General features: G+C 44.0%; 1 non-coding gene and 20 pseudogenes across 1 annotated transcript; 14 read left to right on the top strand and 7 right to left on the bottom strand.

Annotated features, from left to right (window-relative positions):
- Positions 1 to 9: 9 nt before the first annotated feature.
- LOC148268243 (5S ribosomal RNA) lies at positions 10 to 128 on the bottom strand (annotated as a pseudogene).
- Positions 129 to 990: 862 nt separating this feature from the next.
- LOC148268242 (5S ribosomal RNA) lies at positions 991 to 1,109 on the top strand (annotated as a pseudogene).
- A 205-nt stretch (positions 1,110 to 1,314) lies between these two features.
- Positions 1,315 to 1,433, top strand: LOC148268241 (5S ribosomal RNA; annotated as a pseudogene).
- Positions 1,434 to 1,637: 204 nt separating this feature from the next.
- Positions 1,638 to 1,756, top strand: LOC148268240 (5S ribosomal RNA; annotated as a pseudogene).
- Positions 1,757 to 1,963: 207 nt separating this feature from the next.
- LOC148268239 (5S ribosomal RNA) lies at positions 1,964 to 2,082 on the top strand (annotated as a pseudogene).
- Positions 2,083 to 2,288: 206 nt separating this feature from the next.
- On the top strand, positions 2,289 to 2,406 carry LOC148268238 (5S ribosomal RNA; annotated as a pseudogene).
- Positions 2,407 to 3,637: 1,231 nt separating this feature from the next.
- LOC148268237 (5S ribosomal RNA) lies at positions 3,638 to 3,755 on the top strand (annotated as a pseudogene).
- Positions 3,756 to 7,307: 3,552 nt separating this feature from the next.
- LOC148268236 (5S ribosomal RNA) lies at positions 7,308 to 7,426 on the top strand (annotated as a pseudogene).
- A 1,250-nt stretch (positions 7,427 to 8,676) lies between these two features.
- On the top strand, positions 8,677 to 8,795 carry LOC148268235 (5S ribosomal RNA; annotated as a pseudogene).
- A 769-nt stretch (positions 8,796 to 9,564) lies between these two features.
- On the top strand, positions 9,565 to 9,683 carry LOC148268234 (5S ribosomal RNA; annotated as a pseudogene).
- A 1,728-nt stretch (positions 9,684 to 11,411) lies between these two features.
- Positions 11,412 to 11,530, top strand: LOC148268233 (5S ribosomal RNA; annotated as a pseudogene).
- A 347-nt stretch (positions 11,531 to 11,877) lies between these two features.
- Positions 11,878 to 11,996, top strand: LOC148268232 (5S ribosomal RNA; annotated as a pseudogene).
- A 347-nt stretch (positions 11,997 to 12,343) lies between these two features.
- Positions 12,344 to 12,462, top strand: LOC148268231 (5S ribosomal RNA; annotated as a pseudogene).
- A 3,825-nt stretch (positions 12,463 to 16,287) lies between these two features.
- LOC148268230 (5S ribosomal RNA) lies at positions 16,288 to 16,406 on the bottom strand (annotated as a pseudogene).
- A 205-nt stretch (positions 16,407 to 16,611) lies between these two features.
- On the bottom strand, positions 16,612 to 16,730 carry LOC148268229 (5S ribosomal RNA; annotated as a pseudogene).
- A 204-nt stretch (positions 16,731 to 16,934) lies between these two features.
- On the bottom strand, positions 16,935 to 17,053 carry LOC148268228 (5S ribosomal RNA; annotated as a pseudogene).
- Positions 17,054 to 17,585: 532 nt separating this feature from the next.
- On the bottom strand, positions 17,586 to 17,704 carry LOC148268227 (5S ribosomal RNA; annotated as a pseudogene).
- A 1,123-nt stretch (positions 17,705 to 18,827) lies between these two features.
- LOC148268226 (5S ribosomal RNA) lies at positions 18,828 to 18,946 on the bottom strand (annotated as a pseudogene).
- A 1,540-nt stretch (positions 18,947 to 20,486) lies between these two features.
- On the bottom strand, positions 20,487 to 20,605 carry LOC148268225 (5S ribosomal RNA). Its single transcript, XR_015818154.1, has one exon. It is a non-coding gene; the product is annotated as a 5S ribosomal RNA (ribosomal RNA).
- Positions 20,606 to 21,982: 1,377 nt separating this feature from the next.
- LOC148268224 (5S ribosomal RNA) lies at positions 21,983 to 22,101 on the top strand (annotated as a pseudogene).
- Positions 22,102 to 22,628: 527 nt separating this feature from the next.
- Positions 22,629 to 22,747, top strand: LOC148268223 (5S ribosomal RNA; annotated as a pseudogene).
- Positions 22,748 to 23,370: the final 623 nt, after the last annotated feature.

The following is a 23,370-nucleotide window of genomic DNA, read 5'->3' as shown; positions in this document are numbered from 1 at the left end:
GCAAAACGAAGGGTGCAACATGAGAATTTCCCAGGAGGTCACCCATCCTAGTATTACTCTCGCCCAAAAATGCTTAATTGCGAAGTTCTGATGGGATCTGGTGAATTAATGTTGGTATGATCGCACCCGTTCCATTTCCCACTGCAAATAGATATACGCCTTCTCCTTCCCACCCTCCTCCTATCATTTTTTTTGTTGTGTGCACACTCTGCACCTCTACTTCTAATTCTAATATCAAGCAAAATGCCCCAGTGGCTCGACTCACGCCAAAATGAACGGACCGCCCACCACACCTCATTTTTCATTATTCTATTATGTAAGATGCTCGTAATGACACTCTTATCACGTGGTGGACTATAAATGAATGCACAAAAAATGTTAAGCAAAATGCCCTAACACTGCGACTCACATTTACGAATGAACCGACAAACCGTGATTCTTGTCACGCGTAACGTTTATTTCCTCATTTGCACAAAAATAGGTGCAACACGAGGCCTTTTTAAGAGGTCAACCATCTTAGTAGTATTTTCACCCAGGGACACTTAACAATAGAGTTCTTATGGGATTCGGTGCATTAATGCTAGTACTATCGCACTTGTCCCATTTCGCGCTATAAGTGCATGTGCCCCTTCTCCTTCCCTCCCCCCTCCCATTATTTATTTCGCTGTGCGCGCACACCTCACCTCTGCGTCTAGTTCTAATATCAAGTGAAATGCCCTGGTGCCTTGACCCATGCCCATATGAACGGATCGCTTGTTGCACCTCTGTTTTTGTTGTTCTATTATGTAAGATATTCGTAATAACACTCTTACCACGTGATAGGCTTTAATTGAATGCAAAAAAAAATATTAAGCAAAATATCCCAGCACCGTGACTCATGTTTGCAAAGGAACTGGCAGATCGTCACTCTAGATCCACGTAACGTTTAACGCCCCGTCTACAAAAACAAGGGTGGAACACGAAGTATGTATTTGCAGCGCAAAATGAAACGGGTGCGATCATACCAGCACTAATGCATCGGATCCCATCAGAACTCCATAGTTAAGTGTGCTTGGGCGAGAGTAGTACTAGCATGGGTGACCTCCTGAAAAGTTCGCGTGTTGCACCAATTTTTTTGCAGTTGGGGTGTTCGACGTTACACGCGACTGGAACTATGGTCCGCTGGTTTATTCGCAAATGTGAGTCAAGGCCCCGAGGCATTTTACTTGATATTAGAAAGAGAAGCAGAGGTGCAATGTGCATGCACAAAGAAACAAATGATGGGAGGGGGAGGGAAGGAGAAGGAGTGTACGTATTTGCAGCGCAAAATTAAGCGAGTGCGATCATACCAGCACTAATGCACCGGATCCCATTAGAACTCAGCAGTTAAGTGTGCTTGGGCAAGAGTAGTACTAGGATTAGTGACCTCCTGGTAAGTCTTTGTGTTGCACCAATTTTTTTGTAGATGAGGCGTTCGACGTTACGTGCGACTAGAACTATTGTCCGCTGGTTAATTGGCAAATGTGAGTCAAGACACTGGGACATTTTACTTGATATTAGAAGGATAAATAGAGGTGCAGTGTGTGCGCACAATAAACAAATGACGGGAGGGGGAGGGAAGGAGAAGGAGTGTATGTATTTACAGCGCGTAATGAAATAGGTGCAATCATATCGGCACTAATGCACCAGATCCCATCAGAACTCCATAGTTAAGTGTGCTTGGGTGAGAGTAGTACTAGGATGGATGACCTCCTAGGAAGTCCTCATGTTGCACTCATTTTTTTACAGATGGGGCGTTCGACGTTACGCTCGACTAGAACTATGGTCCGTTGGTTTATTCACAAATGTGAGTCAAGGCACCGGGGCATTGTACTTGATATTAGAATGAGAAGTAGAGGTGCAGTGTGCATGCACAAGGAAACAAATGAATGGCAGGGAGGGGGGGAGGAGAAGGAATATATCTATTTGAAGCGCGTAATGAAACGGGTACGATCATACCAGCACTAATGCACCAGATTCTATCAGAACTCTGCAGTTAAGTGTGCTTTGGAGAGAGTAGTACAAAGACGGGTGACCTCTTGGGAAGTCCTTGTGTTGCACCCATTTTTTTGCAGATGGAGCGTTCGACGTTACGATCGACTAGAACTATGGTCTGCTGGTTTATTCACAAATGTGAGTCAAGGCACTAGGAAATTTTACTTGATATTAGAACGAGAAGCAGAGGTGTAGTGTTCACGCAAAAGGAAACAAATGACGAGAGGGGGGAGGGAAGAAGAAGGAGTGTATGTATTTGCAGCACAAAATGAAATGGGTGCAATCATACCAGCACTAATTCACCGGATCCCATTAGAACTCCTTAGTTAAGTGTGCTTGGGTGAAGTAGTACTAGGATGGGTGACCTCTTAGGAAGTCCTCGTGTTGCACCCATCTTTTTTGCAGACGGGGCATTAAATATTACATGTAACCTAAGACACTGTCTGTCGGTTCATTCGCGGTCATGAGTCGCGGCACTAGAGCATTTTTCTTAATATTTTTTGTGCATCTTAAATAATGGGTCAACCAAAACAGAGGTGCGACGGGCGGTCTGTTCATTTGGGCATAGTCGAGGTAACGGGGCATTTTTCTTAATATTACAACTAGAAGTAAAGGTGCGGTGTCCACGCAGAGTGAAAAAAATGGTAGGAGGGGGGAGGGAAAGGGAAGGGGTATATGTATTTGAAGTGCAGCATGGGATAGGTGGGATCATACTAGCACTAATGCATCATATTCCATCATAACTCTGTAGTTAAGCTTGTTTGGGCAAGAGTAGTACTAGAATGAGTGACCTCTTAGAAAGTGCTCATGTTGCACCTGTCTTTTTGCGGATAGAGTGTTAAATATTACGTGCGACCGGATCCATAGTCCACTGGTTTATTTGCCGGCGTGAGTCGCCGCACCAGGCAATTTTGCTTACTTTTTTGTGTGCACTCATTTATAGTCCACCACGTGATAATAGAGTCATTACGAGCATCTTACATAGTAGAACAACGAAAAAAAAAGTGTGGGGGGTGGTTCTTTAATCTGGGCATTAGTCGAGGTGCCGGGGTATTTTGCTTGATATTAGAACTAGAAACAGAGATGTAGTGTGCGTGCACAGCGAAAAAAATGATGGGAGAGGGGAGGAAAGGAGAAGGGGTATATGTATTTGCAATGCGGAATGGAAGGGGTGCGATCATACCAGCACTAATGCATCAGATCCCATCTAACTATGCAGTTAAGCATGCTTGGGTGAGAGTAGTACTAGGATCGGTAACCTCCTGAGAAGTCTTCGTATTGCACTGTCTTTTTGCAAATGGGGCGTAAAACGATACACATGATCAGAGCCACAATCCACTGGCGTGAGTCGCGTCGCTAGAAAATTTTGCTTACTATTTTTTCATGCATTCATTTATAGTCTACCACGTGATAAGAGTGTCATTATGAGCATCTTACATAGTAGAATAAAGAAAAATGAGGTACGGTGGGCGGTCCTTTCTTCTGGGCATGAGTCGAGGTGTTGGGGCATTTCGCTTGATATTAGAACTATAAATAGAGGTACGTTGTGCATGCACAACGAAAAAATGACGGGTGGGGGGAGAGAAAGAGAAGGGGTATATGTATTTGCAGCGCGGAATGGAAGGGGTACAATCAAACTTGCACTAATACAGCGGATCCCATCGAACTCCGTAGTTAAGTGTGCTTGGGCGAGAGCAGTACTAAGATGGGTGACCTCCTGGGAAGTTCTCGTGTTGCACCTGTCTTTTTGTAGACTAGGCATCAAACATTACGCGCGATCAGAGCCACAGTCTGCCGGCATGAGTAGCAACGTTGAAACATTTTGCTTAATATTTTACGCGCATTTATTTATTTTCCACCACATGATAAAAGTCTCATCACGAGAGTCTTACATAGTAGAACAACGAAAAAAGAGGCGCAGCGGGCCTCCATTCTTCTGGGCGGAGTCGAAACGACATGGCATTTCGCTCTATATTAGAACTAGAAATAGAGATGCGGTATGCCCGCACAGCGAAATAAATGATTGGAGGGGGGAGGGAAGGAGAACGACTATATGTATTTGCAGCGGGGAATGGGATAGTTGCGATCATACAAACACTAATGCACAGGATCCCATCAGAACTCTTTAGTCAAGCGTGCTTGGGCGAGATTAGTTCTAGGATGAGTGACCTCTTGGAAAGTTCTCATGTTGAATCCATTTTTTTGTAGATGGGGTGTTAAACGTTAAGTACGATCGGAGCCACAGACTGCTGGTGTGAGTCGCGGGGCCTGAAAATTTTGCTTAATATTTTTCGTGCATTCATTTATACTCCACCACGTTATAAGAGTTCTATTATGAGTATCTTACATAGTATAACAACAAAAAATGAGGTGCAACGGGCGATCCGTTCATCTGGGCGTGAGTCGAGGCGTCGGGAATTTTGCTTGATATTAGAACTAGAAACAGAGGTGTGGTGTGTGTGCACAACGAAACAAATGACAGGAGGGGAGAGGGAAGGAGAAGGGGTATATGTACTTGCAGCGTGGAATGGAAGGGGTGAGATCATACCTGCACTAATGCACTGGATCCCATCGAATTTTATAGTTAAATGTGCTTGGGGGAAGTAGTACTAGGATGGGTAACCTCCTCGAAAGTCTTCGTGTTCCACTCGTTTTTTTGCTAACGGGACGTTAAACATTATGCGAGATAAGAGCCATTGTCCCTATAGTGAGTCGCGACGTTGAGACATTTTGCTTAATATTTTTCGTGCATTCATTTATAGTTCGCCACGTGATAAAAATGTCATTACAAACATCTTACATAGTAAAATAACGAAAAATGAGGTACAACGGGTAGTCCGTTCATCTAGGCGTGAGTCGAGGTGTTAGAGCATTTTACTCTATATTAGAACTATAAGCAGAGGTGCGGTGTTCGCGCATAGCAAAACAAATAACAGGGGGGAGGGAGGGAGAAGGGGTATATGTATTTGTAGCGCAAAATAGAAGAGATGCGATAATACTAGCACTAATGCACCGGATTCCATCAAACTCCGTAGTTGAGCGTGCTTTGGCGAGAGTAGTACTAGGATGGGTGACCTCATGGAAAGTCCTCGTGTTCCACTCGTCTTTTTGCTGATGGGACGTTAGACATTATGCGCGATCAAAGCCATTATCCCCCAGAGTGAGTTACGATGCCGAGACATTTTGCTTAATATTTTTTGTGCATTCATTTATAGTTCCCCACGTGATAAAAGTGCCATTATGAGCATCTTACATAGTAGAATAACAAAAAATGAGGTGCAGTGGGTAGTCCGTTCATCTGGGCGTGAGTCGAGGCACCGGAGCATTTTTCTCTATATTAGAACTACAAGCAGATGTGCGGTGTTCATGCATAGCGAAACAAATAACAGGGAGGGAGGGAGGGAGAAGGGGTATATGTATTTGTAGCGCAATATAGAAGAGATGCAATCATACTAGCACTAATGCACTAGATTCCATCGAACTCCGTAGTTGAGCGTGCTTTGGCGAGAGTAGTACTAGGATGAGTGACTTTCTGGGAAGTTCTTGTGTTGCACCTGTCTTTTTGCGGACGGGGTGTTAAACGTTATGCATGATAGGAGCCATAGTCCGCCGGCGTGAGTCGCAGCGCCAGAATATTTTGCTTAATATTTTTCGTGCATTCATTTATAGTCCACCACATGATAAGAGTGTCATTACGAGCATATTACATAGTAGAATAACAAAAAACGAGGTATGATAGGCGATCCATTTATCTAGGCGTGAGTCGATGTGCTCGAACATTTTGCTTGATATTAGAACTAGAAACAGAGGTGTAGTGTGCACACACAATGAAACAAATGATGAGAGGGGAGAGGGAAGGAGAAGGGGTATATGTATTTGCAGCACGAAATGGAAGGGGTGCAATCATACCAACACTAAAACACTGGATCCTATCGAACTCCGCAGTTAAGCGTGCTCTGGTGAAAGTAGTACTAGGATGGGTGATCTTCTGCGAAGTCCTCGTGTTTCACCCGTCTTTTTATGGACGGGGTATTAAATATTACGTGTGACCAGAGCCACAGTCTGCCAGTGTGAGTCACGACATTAGGATATTTTGCTTAATATTTTTCATGCATTCATTTATAGTCTAGAAACAGAGATGAGGCGTGCGTTTATAGTGATACAAATGATCGGAGGGGGGAGGGAAGGCGAAGGGCACATGCATTTGTAGCGGGGAATGGGACGGGCGCGATCAGTCTAGCATTAATGCATTGAATCCCATAAGAACTCTACAGTTAAGTGTCCTTTGAATCCCACTGAATCCTTGTGTTGCACCTGTCTTTTTTTCAGATAGAGCATTACGCATTACGCACGATCGGAGACGTAGTCCACTAGTTCATTCACTGGCGTGAGTCTTGGTGCCATTCATTTATAGTCCACCACATGATAAGAATGTCATTACAAGCAGGTTATATAGTAGAATAATAAAAAATGAGGTACGACAGACGGTCCGCAGATAAGCATTTTTGGGTGAGAGTAGTATTAGGATTGTTGACTTCCTAGGAAGTTCTCGTGTTACACCCTTCTTTTCGCAGACGGGGTGTTAAAAGTTGCGCGGGACTGGAGCGACGGTCTGCCGGTTCATTCACAAACGTGAGTCACGGCGCTGGAGCATTTTGCCTAATATTTTTGTGCATTCAATTAAAGCCCATCACGTGATAAGAGTGTTATTACAAGTATCTTACATAGTATAACAACAAAAATAGAAGTGCAACAGGCGATCTGTTCATATGGGGATGAGTCGAGGAGCTGGGGTATTTCGCTTGATATTAGAACTAGAAGCATAGGTGAGGGGTGCGCGTACAGCGAAATAAATGATGGGAGGGGGGAGGGAAGGAGAAAGGGCACATGCATTTGTAACATAGAATGGGAAGGGTGCGATCAGACGAGCATGAGAAGGGGCACTTGCATTTGTATCACAGAATGGGACGGGTGCGATCAGACCAGCACTAATATACCGAATCCCATAAGAACTCTGTAGTTAAGTGTCCTTTGGTGAGAATAGTACTAAGATTGTTGACCTCTTGAAAAGTTCTCGTGTTACACCCATTTTTTTGCACACGAGGTATTAAACGCTACGCGCGACCAGAACCACAGTCCGTTGGTTCATTCGCAATCGTGAGTCAAGCCACTAGGGCTATTTGTTTGATATTAGAATTAGAAGCAGAGGTGTGGGGTGTGCGCACAATGAGAAAAATGATGGGAGTGGGGAGGGAAGGAGAAAAGATATATGTATTTGCAGCGCGACATGGAACGGGTGCGATCATACCAGCACTAATTCACCGGATCCCATCAGAACTCCGCAGTTAAGCGTTTTTGGGTAAGAGTTGTACTAATATGGTTGACCTTTTGGAAAATCCTCATGTTGCACCCTTTTTTTTGCACATGAGGCAATAAATGTTACACGCCACTAGAACCACGGTCCGTCGGTTAATTTGTAAACTTTAGTCACGGTTTCAGGGCATTTTGCTTAATATTTTTCGTGCATTCATTTATAGTTCACCACATTATAAGAGTCTCATTACGAGCATTTTACATAGTAGAACAACGAAAAATGAGGTGCGGTGGGCAGTCCGTTCATTTGGGCGTGAGTCGAGCCATCGGGGCATTTCACTTGATATTAGATTTAGAAGAAGAGGTGCGAGGTGCGCACATAGCGAAAAAAATGATGGGAAGAGGGAGGGAAGGAGAAGGGGTATATGTATTTTGAGCGCAAAATGGAACAGATGCGATCATACCAGCACTAATTCTCTAAATCCCATCAGAACTCCGCAGTTAAGCATTTTTGGGCGAAAGTAGTACTAGGATGGGTGACTTCCTGGGAAGTCCTCGTGTTGTACCATTCTTTTTGCAGATGGGGCGTTAAACGTTGCGCTCGGCATCAGGGCATTTTGCTTAATATTTTTCGTTTATTCAATTAAAACCCATAACGTGATAAGAGTATTATTACAAGAATCTTAAATAGTAGAACAACGAAAAACAAGGTGTGGCGGGTGATCTGTTCATATGGGCATGAGTCGATGCGATGGGGTATTTCGCTTGATATTAGAACTAGAAGCAGAGGTGAGGTGCGTGCAAAGCCAAACAAATGACGGGAGGGGAGAGGGAAGGATAATGGGCATATGTATTTGCGGTGAAAACAAGAAAGGGTGCTACCATACCAGCACTAGTTCACTGGATAAAATCAGAATTCCGCAACTAAGCGTGCTTGGGCGAGAGTAGTACTAGGATGGGTGACCTCCAAGGAAGTCCTTGTGTTACACTTTTTTTTTTTGCAGACGGGGCGTTAAACATTACACAGGACTGGAGCGACGGTCCGCCAGTTCATTCACAAATGTTAGTCACGGCACAATGGCATTTTGCTTAATATTATTCATGCATTCAATTATAGCCCACCATGTGATAAGATTGTTATTACGAGCATCTTACAATCTTATCACAAAAAAAGAGGTGTGGCGAGTGTTCCATTCATATGGACATGAGTCGAGGCACCAAGACATTTTGCTCGATATTAGAACTAGAAGCAGAGGTGAGTTGCGCGCACAACGAAAAAAATGATGGGAAGGGAGAGGGAAGGGAGAGGGAAGGGGAAGGGGTATATGTATTTGCGGCGCAAACAAGAACGGTTGTGATCATACCAGCACTAGTTCACCGAATCCCATCAGAACTCCGCAGTCAAGCGTGTTTGGGCGAGAGTAGTACTAGGATGGGTGACCTCCTGGGAAGTACTCATGTTGCACCCTTCTTTTTGTAGTCTGCCAGTTCATTCGAAAACGTGAGTCACGGTGCCAGGGCATTTTGCTTAATATTATTCGTGTATTCAATTATAGTCCAACACGTGATAAAATTATTATTACGAGTATCTTATATAGTAGAATAATGAAAAAAGAGGTGCGGCCAGTGTTCCGTTCATATAGACATGATTCGAGGCGCCGGGGCATTTCGCTTGATATTAGAACTAGAAGCAGAGGTGAGGTGCGCGCACAGCAAAACAAATGATGGGAAGGGAAAAGGAAGGAGAATGGATATATGTCTTTGCGGCACAAGTTAGAAGGGGTGCGATCATACTAGCACTAGTTCACTGGATCCATCAGAGAGTTAAGCGTGCTTGGGCAAGAGTAGTACTACGATGGGTGACCTCTTGGGAAGCACTCGTGTTGCACCCTTCTTTTTGCAGACGGGGCGTTAAGTGTTATGTGGGACTGAAGCGACGGTCTGCCAGTTCATTCGCAAACGTGAGTCACGGCGCCGGGGCATTTTGCTTAATACTTTTCGTGCATTCAATTATAGCCCATCATGTGATAAGAGTGTTATTGCGAGCATCTTAAATAGTAGAACAACAAAAATTGAGGTGCGGCAGGTGATCCGTTCATATGGGCATGAATCGAGGTGCTAGGCATTTCGCTAGATATTAGAACTAGAAGCATAGGTGAGTTGCGCGCACAGCGAAACAAATGACGGGAAAGGAGAGGGAGGAGAAGTGGTATATGTCTTTGCAACATAAATTAGAAGGGGTGCGATCATACCGGCACTAGTTCATTGGATCCCATCAGAACTCCACAATCAAGCATGCTTGGGTGAGAGTAGTACTAGGATACGTGACCTCTTGGGAAGTTCTCGTATTGCACCCTTCTTTCTGCAGATGGGGCGTTAAATGTTACACAGGACCGGAACAACTGTCCACTGGTTCATTCATAAACGTGAGTCACGGCGCTTGGATATTTTGCTTAATATTTTTCGCGCATTCAATTAAAATCCATTACGTGATAATAGTGTATTACAAGCACCTTACATAATGAGGTGCAGTGGGCGATCCGTTCACATCGGCATGAGTCGAGGCGCTGGGGCATTTCGCTTAATATTAGAATTAGAAAAAGAGGTAAGGTGCGCCATAGCGAATCAAATGATGGGAGGGGAGAGGGAAGGAAAAAGGTCATATGTATTTGCGGTGCAAACAAGAAAGGGTGCGATCATACCAGCACTAGTTCACTGGATCCCATTAGAACTCTGCAGGTATGCATGCTTGACGAAAGTAGTACTAGGATGGGTGACCTCCTAGGAAGCCCTCATATTGTATCCTTCATTTTGCAGACTGGGCGTTAAACGTTACGCAGGATCGGAGCAATGGTCCACCGGTTCATTTGCAAAAGTGAGTCATGGCACCAGGGTATTTTGCTTAATATGTTTCGCGCATTCAATTAAAGCCCATAACGTGATAAAAGTGCCATTTCGAATATCTTAAATAGTAGAATAACAAAAAACTAAGTGCAGCGGGTGTTCCGTTCATATGGGTACAAGTCAAGGCGCCGGGGCATTTTGCTTGATATTAGAACTAGAAGCAGAGGTGAGGTGCGCGCACAGCGAAACAAATGATGGAAGGGGAGACAGACGAAGAAGAGATGTATGTATTTGCGGCACAAACAAAAACGTGTGCGATCATACTAGTGCTAGTCCATCGGATCCCATCGGAACTACGCAGTTTAGCGTGCTTTGGCGAGAGTAGTACTAGGATCGGTGACCTCTTAGGAAGTCCTCGTGTTGCACCCTTGTTTTTGCAGACGGGGCATTAAACGTTATGCAGGACCGAAACGATGGTCCACCAGTTCATTCACAAACGTGAGTCACGGCGTCGACACATTTTTCTTAATATTTTTTGCGCATTCGATTAAAGCCCATCACGTGATAAGAGTGTCTTTGTGAGCATCTTACATAGTAGAATAACGAAAAATGAAGTGCGACTTGCATTTCATTCATATGGGCATGAGTCGAGGCGCCGGGGCATTTCGCTTGATATTAAAATTAAAAGCAGAGGTGAAATGCGCGCACAGCGAAACAAATGGCAGGAGGGAAGAGGGAAAGAGAAAGGGTATAGGTATTTGGGGCATGAACTAGAGCGGTTGCAATTATACTAGCATTAGTTCACCGGATCCCATCAGAACTCCCCAGTTAAGCATGTTTGTGTGAGAATAGTTCTATGATGGGTGACCTTTAGGGAAATGCTCATGTTGAACCCTTCTTTTTACAGACGGGGCATTAAACGTTATGCGGGACCGGAGCAACAGTTTGCTGGTTCATTTGCAAATGTGAGTCACGGCGTCAGGGCATTTTGCTTAATATTTTTCGTGCATTCAATTAAAGCCATCACATGATAAGAGTGCCATTATGAGCATCTTACATAGTAGAACAACGAAAAATGAGATACGGCGCGATCCGTTCATATGGGCGTGAGTTGAGGTACTGAGGCATTTTACTTGATATTAGAACTAGAAACAGATGTGAGGTACGTGGACAGTGAAACAAATGATGAAAGGGGAGAGGGAAGGAAAAGGGGAATATGTACTTGCGGCGCAAATTAAAATTGGTGCTATCATGCCAGCACTAGTTCATCGGATCCCATCAGAACTCCGTAGTTAAGCGTGTGTGAGCGAGAGTAGCACTAGGATGGGTGACCTCCTTGGAAGTCCTCGTGTTGCACCCTTCTTTTTGTAGACGGGGCATTAAATGTTACGTGGGACCGGAGTGACAATCCGATGATTCTTTTGCAAATGTGAGTCACGACGTCGGGGCATTTTCCTCAATATTTTTTGCGCATTCAATTAAAGCCTATTACATTATAAGAGTGTCATTACGAGTATCTTACATAGTAGAACAACAAAAATTGACATGCGGCGGGTGATCTTTTCATATGGGTATGAGTCAAGGGGTGGGGCATTTCGCTTGATATTAGAACTAGAAGAAGAGGTGAGGTGCGTGCACAGCGAAACAAATGACGGGAGGGAGGAGGGAAGGAGAAGGGGCATATGTATTTGCAGCACAAACAAGAAAGGGTGCGATCATGCCAGCACTAGTTCACCGGATCCCATCAGAACTCTGCAAAAAAGCATGCTTGGGTGTGAGTAGTAATAGGATGGGTGACCTCCTGGGAAGTCCTCATGTTGAACCCTTCTTTTTACAGACGGGACGTTAAAAGTTATGCGGGACCAGAGCGACAATCTGCCGGTTCATTCGCAAATGTGATCACAGCGCCAGGGTATTTTGCTTAATATTTTTTGTGCATTCAATTACAGCCCACCACGTGATAAGAGTTTCATTGCGAGCATCTTAAATAGTAGAACAACGAAAAATGAGGTACAGCGGACAATCCGTTTATATGGGCATGAGTCGAGGCACTAGGGTAATTCGCTTGATATTGGAAATAGAAACAGACGAGAGGTGCGCGCACAGCGAAACAAATGATGGGAGGGAAGAGAGAAGGAGAACCGACATATGTATTTGAGGCACAAACAAGAAAGGGTGCAATCATACTAGCACTAGTTCACCGGATCCCATCAAAACTCTGCAGTAAAGCGTGTTAGGGTGAGAGTAGTACTAGGATGGGTGACCTCCTTGGAAGTCCTCATGTTGCACCCTTCTTTTTGCAGATGATGCGTTAAACATTATGCAGGACCGGAGTGATGGTCTGCCGGTTCATTTGCAAACATGAGTCATGGCGCCGGGGCATTTTGCTTAATATTTTTTGCGCATTCAACTAAAACCCATCACGTGATGAGAGTGTCATTGCGAGCATCTTACATAGTAGAATAACAAAAAATGAGGTGCGGTGGGCGATCTGTTCATATGGGCATAAGTCGAGGTGCTAGAACAATTCGCTTGATATTAGAAGTAGAAGAAGAGGTGAGGTGTACGCATATAACAAAACAAATGATGGGAGGGGGGAGGGGAGGAGAAGAGGTATATGAATTTGCAATGTGAACTAGAACGGCTGCGATCACACCAGCACTAATTTACCGAATCCCATCAGAACTTTGCAGTTAAGCGTTCTATAGCGAGAGTAATATTAAGATGGGTGACCTCATGGGAAGTCCTCATGTTGTAACCTTTTTTTTGCAGACCGGGCGTTAAACGTTACGCGAGACCAGAGTGACAGTCCGCCGGTTCATTTGTAAACGTGAGTCACGGCGTCGGGGCATTTTGATTAATAATTTTTGTGTATTCAATTAAAACTCATTACGTGATAAGAGTGTTATTACAAGTATCTTACATAGTATAGCAATGAAAACAGAGTTGCGGCGGGCAATCCATTTATATGAGTATGAGTCGAGGCATCGGGGCATTTCCTTTGATATTAGAACTAGAAGCAGAGGTGAGGTGTGTGCGTACAGCAAACCAAATGATGGGATGAGGGAGGGAAGGAGAAGGGGCATATGAATTTGTAGTGTAGAATGAGACGGGTGTTATCACACCAACACTATTGCACTGAATCCCGTAAGAACTCTGTAGTAAAGTGTCCTTTGGTGAGAGTAGTTCTTAGATGGTTGACCTCTTGGAAAGTCCTCATGTTGCGCCTGTTTCATTGCACATGAGGCAATAAACGTTAAGCCCAAAAGGAACCACGGTCCGTCGGTTCATTCGCAAACATGAGTCGTGACGTTAGGGCATTTTGCTTAATACTTTTCGTGCATTCATTTATAGTCCACTACATTATAAGAGTCTCGTTACGAGTATTTTACATAGTAGAAAAATAAAAAACGAGGTGCGGCGGGCGGTCATTTTATCTGGGTGTGAGTTGAGCTGCCGGGGCATTTCACTTGAAATTAGAATTAGAAGAAGAGGTGCGGGGTGCGCGCATGACAAAAAAAATAATATGATGGGGGAGGGAAGGAGAAGAGGTACATGTATTTGCAGCGTGAAATGGAACTGGTGCGATCATACTAGCACTAATTAATTGCAGACGGGGCGTTAAACATTATGTAGGACCAGAGCGACAGTCCGCTGGTTCATTCGCAAACGTGAGTCACGGCGCTGGGACATTTTGCTTAATAATTTTCATGTATTCAATTAAAATCCATCACGTGATAAGAGTGTTATTACGAGTATCTTACATAGTAAAACAATGAAAATAGAGTTACGAGAGGCAATCCGTTTATATGAGTATGAGTCGAGGCGTCGGGGCATTTCCTTTGATATTAGAACTAGAAGCAGAGGTGAGGTGTGTGCGTACAGCAAAACAAATGATGGGATGAGGGAGGGAAGGAGAAGGGGCACATGTATTTGTAGTGTAGAATGAGACGGGTGTTATCACACCAACACTATTGCACTGAATCCTGTAAGAATTCTGCAGTAAAGTGTCCTTTGGTGAGAGTAGTTCTTAGATGGTTGACCTCTTGAAAAGTCCTCGTGTTGCCCCTGTTTCATTGCACATGAGGCAATAAACGTTAAACGCAAAAGAAACCACGGTCCGTCGGTTCATTCGCAAACATGAGTTGCGACGTGGGGGCATTTTACTTAATACTTTTCGTGCATTCATTTATAGTCCACTACATTATAAGAGTCTCGTTATGAGTATTTTACATAGTAGAAAAACATAAAATGAGGTGCGGTGGGCGGTCATTTTATCTGGGCGTGAGTTGAGCTGCCGGGTCATTTTGCTTGAAATTAGAATTAGAAGAAGAGGTACGAGGTGCGCGCACGGCGAAAAAAATAGCAGGATGGGGGAGGGAAGGAGAAGGGATACATGTATTTGCAGTGCGAAATGGAACTGGTGCGATCATACCAGCACTAATTAATTGCAGATGGGGCATTAAACGTTATGCAGGAACAGAGCGACAGTCCACCGGTTCATTCTCAAATGTGAGTTACGGCGCCGGGACATTTTGTTTAATAATTTTCATGTATTCAATTAAAACCCATCACGTGATAAGAGTGTTATTACGAGTATCTTACATAGTAGAACAATGAAAATAGAGTTGCAGCAGCCAATCCGTTTATATGAGTATGAGTCAAGTAGTCAGGGCATTTTCTTTGATATTAGAAGTAGAAGCATAGGTGAGATGTGTGCGTACAGCAAAACAATTGACGAGAGGAGGGAGAAAAGGAGAAAGGGCACATGTATTTGTAGTGTAGAATGGGATGAGTGTTATCACAGCAACACTATTGCACTAAATCCCGTAAGAACTCTGCAATAAAGTGTCCTTTGGTGAGAGTAGTTCTTAGATGGTTGACCTCTTGGAAAGTCCTCGTGTTGCACCTGTTTCATTGCACATGAGGCAATAAACATTAAGCGCGAAAGGAACCACAGTCTGGTTCATTCGCAAACATAAGTTGCGGTGCTAAGGCCTTTTGCTTAATACTTTTCGTGCATTCATTTATAGTCCACTACGTTATAAGAGTCTTGTTACGAGTATTTTACATAGCAGAAAAATGAAAAATGAGTTGCGGCAGGCAGTCATTTCATCTGGGCGTGAGTCGAGCTGCCGGGGCATTTCTCTTGAAATTAGAATTAGAAGAAAAGGTGCGAGGTGCGCTCACAGAAAGAAAAAATGACGGGAGGGGGGAGGGAAGGAGAAGGGGTGCATATATTTACAGTGCAAAATGGAACTAGTGCGATCATACCAGCACTAATTAATCGTATCCCATCATAACTTCACAGTTAAGCGCGTTTGGATGAGAGTAGTATTAAGATGGTGACCTCTTGGGAAGTTCTCGTGTTGCATCCTTCTTTTTGCAAATGGGGTGTTAAACATTACACGTGACCAGAGCGACAGTCCATCGGTTCATTCACAAACGTGAGTCACAGCGCCGGAGCATTTCGCTTAATATTTTTGTGCATTCAATTAAAGCCCCATCACGTGATAAGAGTGTTATAAATAGTATCTTACATAGTAGAACAACGAAAATAGAGGTGCAGCGGGCGGTCCGTTTATATGGGCATGAGTCGAGGCGTTGGGACATTTTTCTTGTTATTAGAACTCGAAGCAGAGGTGAGGTGCACGCGTACAACAAAATAAATGACGGGAGGGGAGAGGGAAGGAGAAGGAGCACATGAATTTGTAGTGTAGAATGGGACGGGTGCTATCAGACTAGCACTATTGCTATGAATCCTGTAAGAACTCTGCAGTTAAGTGTCCTTTAGTGAGAGTAGTTTTAAGATGGTTGACCTCTTGGAAAGTCCTCGTGTTGTACCTGTTTCTTTGCACACGAGGCAATAAACTTTACGAGCGAAAGGAACCACGGCCTGTTGGTTCATTTGCAAACGTAAGTCGCAGCATTAGAGCATTTTGCTTAATATTTTTTGTGCACCCCCCTCTCCAGTCATTTGTTTCCTTGTGCGTGCACACTGCACCTCTGCTTCTCATTCTAATATCAAGTAAAATGCCCCGTGGCCTTGACTTACATTTGTGAATAAACTAGTGGACCATAGTTCAAGTCACACGTAACGCCCTATTTGCAAAAACATGGGTGCAACATGAGGACTTCTCAGGAGGTCACCCATCCCAGTACCACTCTCGTCCAAGCACATTTAACTACGGAGTTTTGATGGGATCTTGTGCATTAGTGCTGGTATGATCGCACCACTTTCATTCTTCGCTGAAAATACATGCACTCCTTCTCCTTCCCTCCCCGTCCCGTCATTTGTTTCCTTATGCGTGTGCACTGCACCTCTACTTCTCATTCTAATATCAAGTCAAATGTCCTGGTGTCTTGACTCACATTAGCGAATAAACCAACGGACCATAGTTTCAGTCGCGTGTAACGTCGAATGCCCCATCTGTAGAAAAATGAGTGCAACACGAGTACTTCCCAAGAGGTCACCCATAATAGTACTACTCTTGCCCAAGCACACTTAACTGTGGAGTTCTGATGGGATCTGGTGCATTAATGCTGGTATGATCGTACCCTTTTCTTTCTGCGCCGTAAATACATCCACTCCTTATCATTTCGCCCCTTTCCATCATTTGTTTCTTTGTGCATGCACACTACACCTCTTCTTTTCGTTCTAATATCAAGTAAAATGTCCTAGCACTTTGACTCATATTTACGAATAAACCAACGGACCATAGTTCAAGTCTTGCATAAGGTCGAACGCCCCATCTGTAAAAAAAGGGGTGCAACACGAGGACTTCCCAAAAAGTCACCCATAATAGTATTACTCTCGCCCAAGCACACTTAACTGCAGAGTTCTAATGGGATCTGGTGCATTAGTGCTGGTATGATTGCACCTGTTTCATTACGGGCTGCAAATAGATACATTCCTTCTCCTTCCCCCCCGCCTCCCCCATCATTTGTTTCTTTGTGCATGCACACTGCACCTCTGCTTCTCGTTATAATATCAAGTAAAATGCCCCTGTGCTTTTACTCACATTTGTGAATAAACCAACGGACCATAGTTCCAGTCGCACGTAATGTCGAATGCCCCATCTGCAAAATAATAGGTGCAACACAAAGACTTCACAAGAGGTCACCACTCCTAAAACAACACTCGCCCAAGCACACTTAACTACTAAGTTATGATGGGATCCGGTGCATTAGTGCTGGTATGATCGCACCCGTTTAATTATGTGCTGCAAATACATACACTCCTTCTCCTTCCCTCCCCCCTTCCGTCATTTATTTTCTTGTGCGTGCACACTGCACCTCTATTTTTCATTCTAATATAGAGTAAAATGCCTCTGCGCCTTGAGTCACATTTGGAAATAAACCAGCGGACCATAGTTCCAGTCGAGCGTAACGTCGAACGCCCCATCTGTAAAAAATGGGTGCAAGACGAGGAGTTTCCATGAGGTCACCCATTCTAGTACTACTCTCGCCCAAGCACACTTAACTATGGAGTTCTGATGGGATTCAGTGCATTAGTGCTGGTATGATCGCACCCCTTTCATTCTGCGCTGCAAATACATACACTCCTTCTCCTTCCCTCCCCCTCCCGTCATTTGTTTCCTTATGTGTGCGCACTGCACCTCTACTATTCATTCTAATGTTAACTTACATTTGCGAATAAACCATCAGACCATTGTTCCAGTCGCGCATAATGTTTATTGTGTCGTGTGCAAAAAAAATAGGTGTAACACAAGGACTTTCTAACAGGTCAGCCATCTTAGTACTACTCTCACCAAAGAACACTTAACTGCATAGTTCTTATGGGATTCGGTGCATTAGTGCTGGTCTAATCGCACCCGTCCCATTTTGCGCTTCAAATGCATGTGCCCGTTCACCTTTCCTCCCGCCTCCCGTCATTTATTTCATTGTACACGCACACTTCACCTCTACTTCTAGTTCTAATATCAAGCGAAATGCTCCGACGCCTCAACTCATGCCCATATGAACGAATCACCCACTGCACTTCTATTTTCATTATTCTACTATGTAAGATACTCGTAATAACACTCTTATCACATGATGGGTTTTAATTGAATGCATGAAAAATATTAAGCAAAATGCCCCAGTGCTGTGACTCACGTTTGCGAATGAACTGGCTGATTGTCGCTCTGATCCCGTGTAATGTTTAATGCCCCGTCTGCAAAAAGAAGGGTGCAACACGAGGACTTCTTAGGAGGTCACCCATCTTAGTACTATGCTTGCCAAAAAATGCTTAACTACGGAGTTCTGATTGGATCCAATGAATTAGTGCTAGTATGATCGCACCTGTTCCATTTCACGCTAAAAATATATATATATCCCTTCTCATTCCCTCCCCCCTTTCATCATTTTCTCGTTGTGCGTGCACCCTGCACCTTTGTTTCTAATTCTAATATCAAGCGAAATGCCTCAACGGCTCGACTCAGGCCCAGATGAATTGACTGCCTATCGCACCTCATTTTTCGTAGTTCTTCTATGGAAGATGCTCGTAATGACACTCTTATCACGTGGTGAAATATAAATGAATGCACGAAAAATATTAAGCAAAATACCCTGACGCCACGACTCACATTTACGAATGACTTGACGGACTGTTGTTCCGGTCGCGTGTAATGTTTATTTCCTCATGTGCATAGAAACAGGTGCAACACGAGCACTTTCCAAGAGGTCAACCATCTTAGTACTACTCTCACCCAAGGACACTTAACTGCAGAGTTCTTATGGGATTCGGTGCATTAGTGCTGGTATTATCGCACCCGTCCAATTTTGTACTACAAGTGCATGTGCCCCTTCTCCTTCCCTCCCCCCTCCGGTCATTTGTTTTACTGTGCGCGCACACCTCATCTTTGCTTCTAGTTTTAATATCAAGTGAAATGCTCTGCCGCCTCTACTCATGCCCATATGAACGGATCGCCCGCTGCACCATTATTTTCGTTGTTCTACTATGTAAGATACTCATAATAACACTCTTATCTGTGATGGACTTTCATTAAATGCACGAAAAATATTAAGTAAAATGTCCCGGCGCCGTGACTCACGTTTGCAAATGAACTGGCGGACCGTTGCTCCGGTCCCGCATAACGTTTAACGCCCTGTCTGAAAAAAGAAGGGTGCAACACAAGGACTTCTTAGGAGGTCACCAATCCTTGTTCTACTCTCGCCAAAAAATGCTTAACTGCGGAGTTCTGATGAGATCCGATGAATAAGTGCTGGTATGATTGAACTCATTCCAAATCGCGCTATAAATAGATATACCCCTGTTCTTTTCCTCCCCCCTCTCATCATTTTTTTTCGCTTTGCGCGCACCCTGCACCTCTGCTTTTAATTCTAATATCAAGCGAAATACCCTGGCAGTTAGACTCACGCCTAGATAAACGGACCATCCGCCACACCTTGTTTTTTATTATTCTACTATGTAAGCTGCTTGTAATGACACTCTTATCACGTGGTGGACTATAAATGAATGCATAAAAAATATTAAGAAAAATACCATGGCGCCGAGACTTACACCGGCGAATGAACCTGTGGATCGTTTCTCCGATCATGCGTAATATTTAACTCTCCATCCAAAAAAAGACGAGTGCAACACAAGGATTTAGTGGGATTCTAAGGACACTTAACTGTAGAGTTCTTATGGGATTCAGTTCATTAGTGCTGGACTGATCGTGCCCGTCCCATTCCCTGCTACAAATGCATTTACCCCTTCACCTTACCCCCCTCTCCAATCATTTGTATCACTGTACACGCACACCTCACATCTGTTTCTAGTTTTAATATCAAGCAAAATGCCTCGACAATGCACAGATGAACAAATCGCCCCTCGCACCTCTTTTTTTGTTGTTCAACTATGTTAGATACTCGTAATAACACTCTTATGACATGGTGGGCTATAATTGAATGCACAAATAATATTTAGCAAAATGTCCTGGTGCCATGACTCATGTTTGCGAACGAACCGGCGAACTGTCACTCTGGTCCCGCGTAATATTTAACGCCCCGTCTGCGAAAAGAATGGTTCAACATGAGGACTTCCTAGGAGATCACCCATCCTATTAGTACTCCCACCCAAGCACGCTTAATTGTGAAATTTTGATGGGATCCAATCAATTATTGCTGGTATGATCAAACCTATTCTAATTTGCACTGCATATATATATATTCCCTCTCCTTCTCGCCCCCCTCCGGTCATTTATTTCGCTGTGCATGCACACCACAAGTCCACTTTTAGTTCTAATATCAAAGGAAATTCATCGGCGCTCCAGTCCCACATAACGTTTAACTCCCCGTCTATAAAAAGAAGGGTGCAACACGAGAACTTCCCAGGAGGTCACCCATCCTAGTACTACTCTCGCCCAAGCACGTTTAACTACAAAGTTCTGATGGGATCTGGTGAACTAGTGCTGGTATGATCGCACCTGTTCTTATTTACGCCGCAAATACATATATCCCTTCTCCTTCCCTCTCCCATCCCGTCATTTGTTTCACTATGCGGGCACTTAACCTCTGTTTCTAGTTCTAATATCAAGCAAAATGTCCCGGTGCCTCGACTCATGCCAACAGGAATGGATCGCCCGCCGCATCTCGTTTTTCGTTATTTTACTATGTATGATACTCTCAATGATACTATTATCATGTTATGGGCTTTAATTGAATGTGCAAAAAATATTAAGCAAAATGCCCTGACGCTGTGACTCTTGTTTGTGAATGGACCGGCAGACCATCGCTCTGGTCCTGCGTAACGTTTAACGCCCCGCCTGCAAAAAGAAGGGTGCAACACGAGGACTTCTTAGGAGATCAACCATCCTAGTACTACTCTCGCCCAAGCACGATTAACTGCAGAGTTCTTATGGATCCCATCAGAACTCCGCAGTTAAGTGTGCTTGGACAAAAGTAGTATTATTGTGGGTGACCTCCTAGGAAGTTCTCGTATTACACCCATTTTTTTACAGATGGGGCGTTCGACGTTACACACGACTGGAACTATGGTCTGCTGGTTTATTCTCAAATATTAGTCAAGACACTGGGACATTTTACTTAATATTAGAAGGAGAAGTAAAGGTGCAGTGTGCACGCACGAGGAAACAAATGACAGGAGGCGGAGGGAAGGATAAGGAGTATATGTATTTGCAATGCAGAATTAAAGGAGTGCGATCATACCAGCACTAATGCACCAGATCCAATCAGAACTCTGTAATTAAGTGTGCTTTAGCGATAGTAATACTAGGATGGGTGACCTCCTGGGATGTCGTCATGTTGCACCCATTTTTTTACAGATGGGGCATTCGACGTTACGCGCGACTGGAACTATAGTCCGCTGGTTTATTCACAAATGTGACTCAAGACGCCAGGGTATTTTACTTGATATTAGAACGAGAAGTAGAGGTGCATTGTGCACGAACAAGGAAATAAATGACGGGAAGGGGGAGGGAAGGAGAAGGAGTGTATGCATTTGCAGCGCGGAATGAAACAGGTGCGATCATACCAGCACTAATGCACCGGATCCCATAAGAACTCCGTTGTTAAGTTTACTTGGGCAAGTGTTGTTCTAGGAGTGGTGACCTCTTGGGAAGTCCTCGTGTTGCACCTAGTTTTTTACAGATGGGGTGTTCAACGTAACGTGCGACTAGAACTATTGTCCGCTAGTTTATTCGCAAATTTGAGTAAAGGCGCAGGAGAATTTTATTTGATATTAGAACAAGAAGCAGAGGCGCAGTGTGCGTGGATAAGGAAATAAATGATGGGAGAGGGAGGGGGAAGGAGAAGGAATGTATCTATTTGCAGCGCATAATGTAACGGGTGCGATCATACCAGCACTAATGCACCAGATCCCATCAGAACTCCGCAGTTAAGTGTGCTTAGGCGAGAGTAGTACTATTATGGGTGACTTCTAAGGAAGTTCTCGTGTTGCACCCATTTTTTTACAGACAGGGCATTCGACGTTACGCGCAACTTTAACTATGGTCCGCTGGTTTATTCGTAAATGTGAGGTAAGGCACCGGGGTATTTTACTTGATATTAGAACGAGAAGCAGAGATGCAGTGTGCACGTACAAGGAAACAAATGACTGGAGGCAGGGGGCGAAGGATAAGGAGTGTATGTATTTACAGCACATAATGAAAATGGTACGATCATACCAGCATTATTGGGATCCCATCAGAACTCCACAGTTAAGTGTGCTTGGGCGAGAGTAATACTATTATGGGTGACCTCCTGGGAAGTTCTCGTGTTGCACCCATTTTTTTATAGATGGAGCGTTCAACTTTACACGCGACTGAAACTAAGGTCCGCTAGTTTATTCACTAATGTGAGTCAAGACACCGGGACATTTTACTTGATATTAGAAGGAGAAGTAGAGGTGCAGTGTGCACGCACAAGGAAACATGTGACGGGATGGGGAGGGAAGGAGAATGAGTGTATGTATTTGCAGCGCAGAATGAAAGGAGTGTGATCATACCGGCACTATTGCACCGGATCCCATCAGAACTTCGTTGTTAAGTGTGCTTGAGCGAGAGTAGTATTAGGATGGGTGACCTCCTTGGAAGTTCTCGTGTTACACCCATTTTTTTACAGATGGGGCGTTCGACATTATACGCGGCTAGAACTATGGTCTGCTCGTTTATTCACAAATACGAATCAAGTCGCTTGGGCATTTTACTTGATATTAGAACGAGAAGTAGAGGTGCAGTGTGCACACGTACAGCAAAACAAATGATGGGAGGGGGGAGGGAAGGAGAAGGAGCACATGCATTTGTAATGTAGAATGGGACAGGTGCTATCAGACCAGCACTATTGCTCTGAATCCTGTAATAACTCTGCAGTTAAGTGTCCTTTGGTGAGAGTAGTTCTAAGATTGTTGACCTCTTGAAAAGTCCTCGTGTTGTACCTGTTTCTTTGCACTCGAGGCAATAAACGTTACAAGCGAAAGGAACCACGGCCCGTTGGTTCTTTTGCAAACGTAAGTCGCAGCATTAGAGCATTTTGCTTAATATTTTTTGTGCATTCATTTATAGTCCACCATGTTATAAGAGTCTCATTACGAGCATCTTACATAGTAGAACAACGAAAAATGAGGTGCGGTGGGCAGTCATTTCATCTGGGTGTGAGTCGAGTTGCCGGAGCATTTTGCTTGAAATTAGAATTAGAAGAAGAGGTGTGGGGTGTGCGCACAACAAAAAAAATGAC

Source organism: Carica papaya, chromosome 3 (assembly GCF_054855325.1).
Source record: "Carica papaya isolate Zhongbai chromosome 3, ASM5485532v1, whole genome shotgun sequence".
Taxonomy (NCBI): Eukaryota; Viridiplantae; Streptophyta; class Magnoliopsida; order Brassicales; family Caricaceae; genus Carica; species Carica papaya.
The sequence above is the reverse complement of the archived record's forward strand: the minus strand, read 5'-3'. Positions and strand labels throughout refer to the sequence as shown.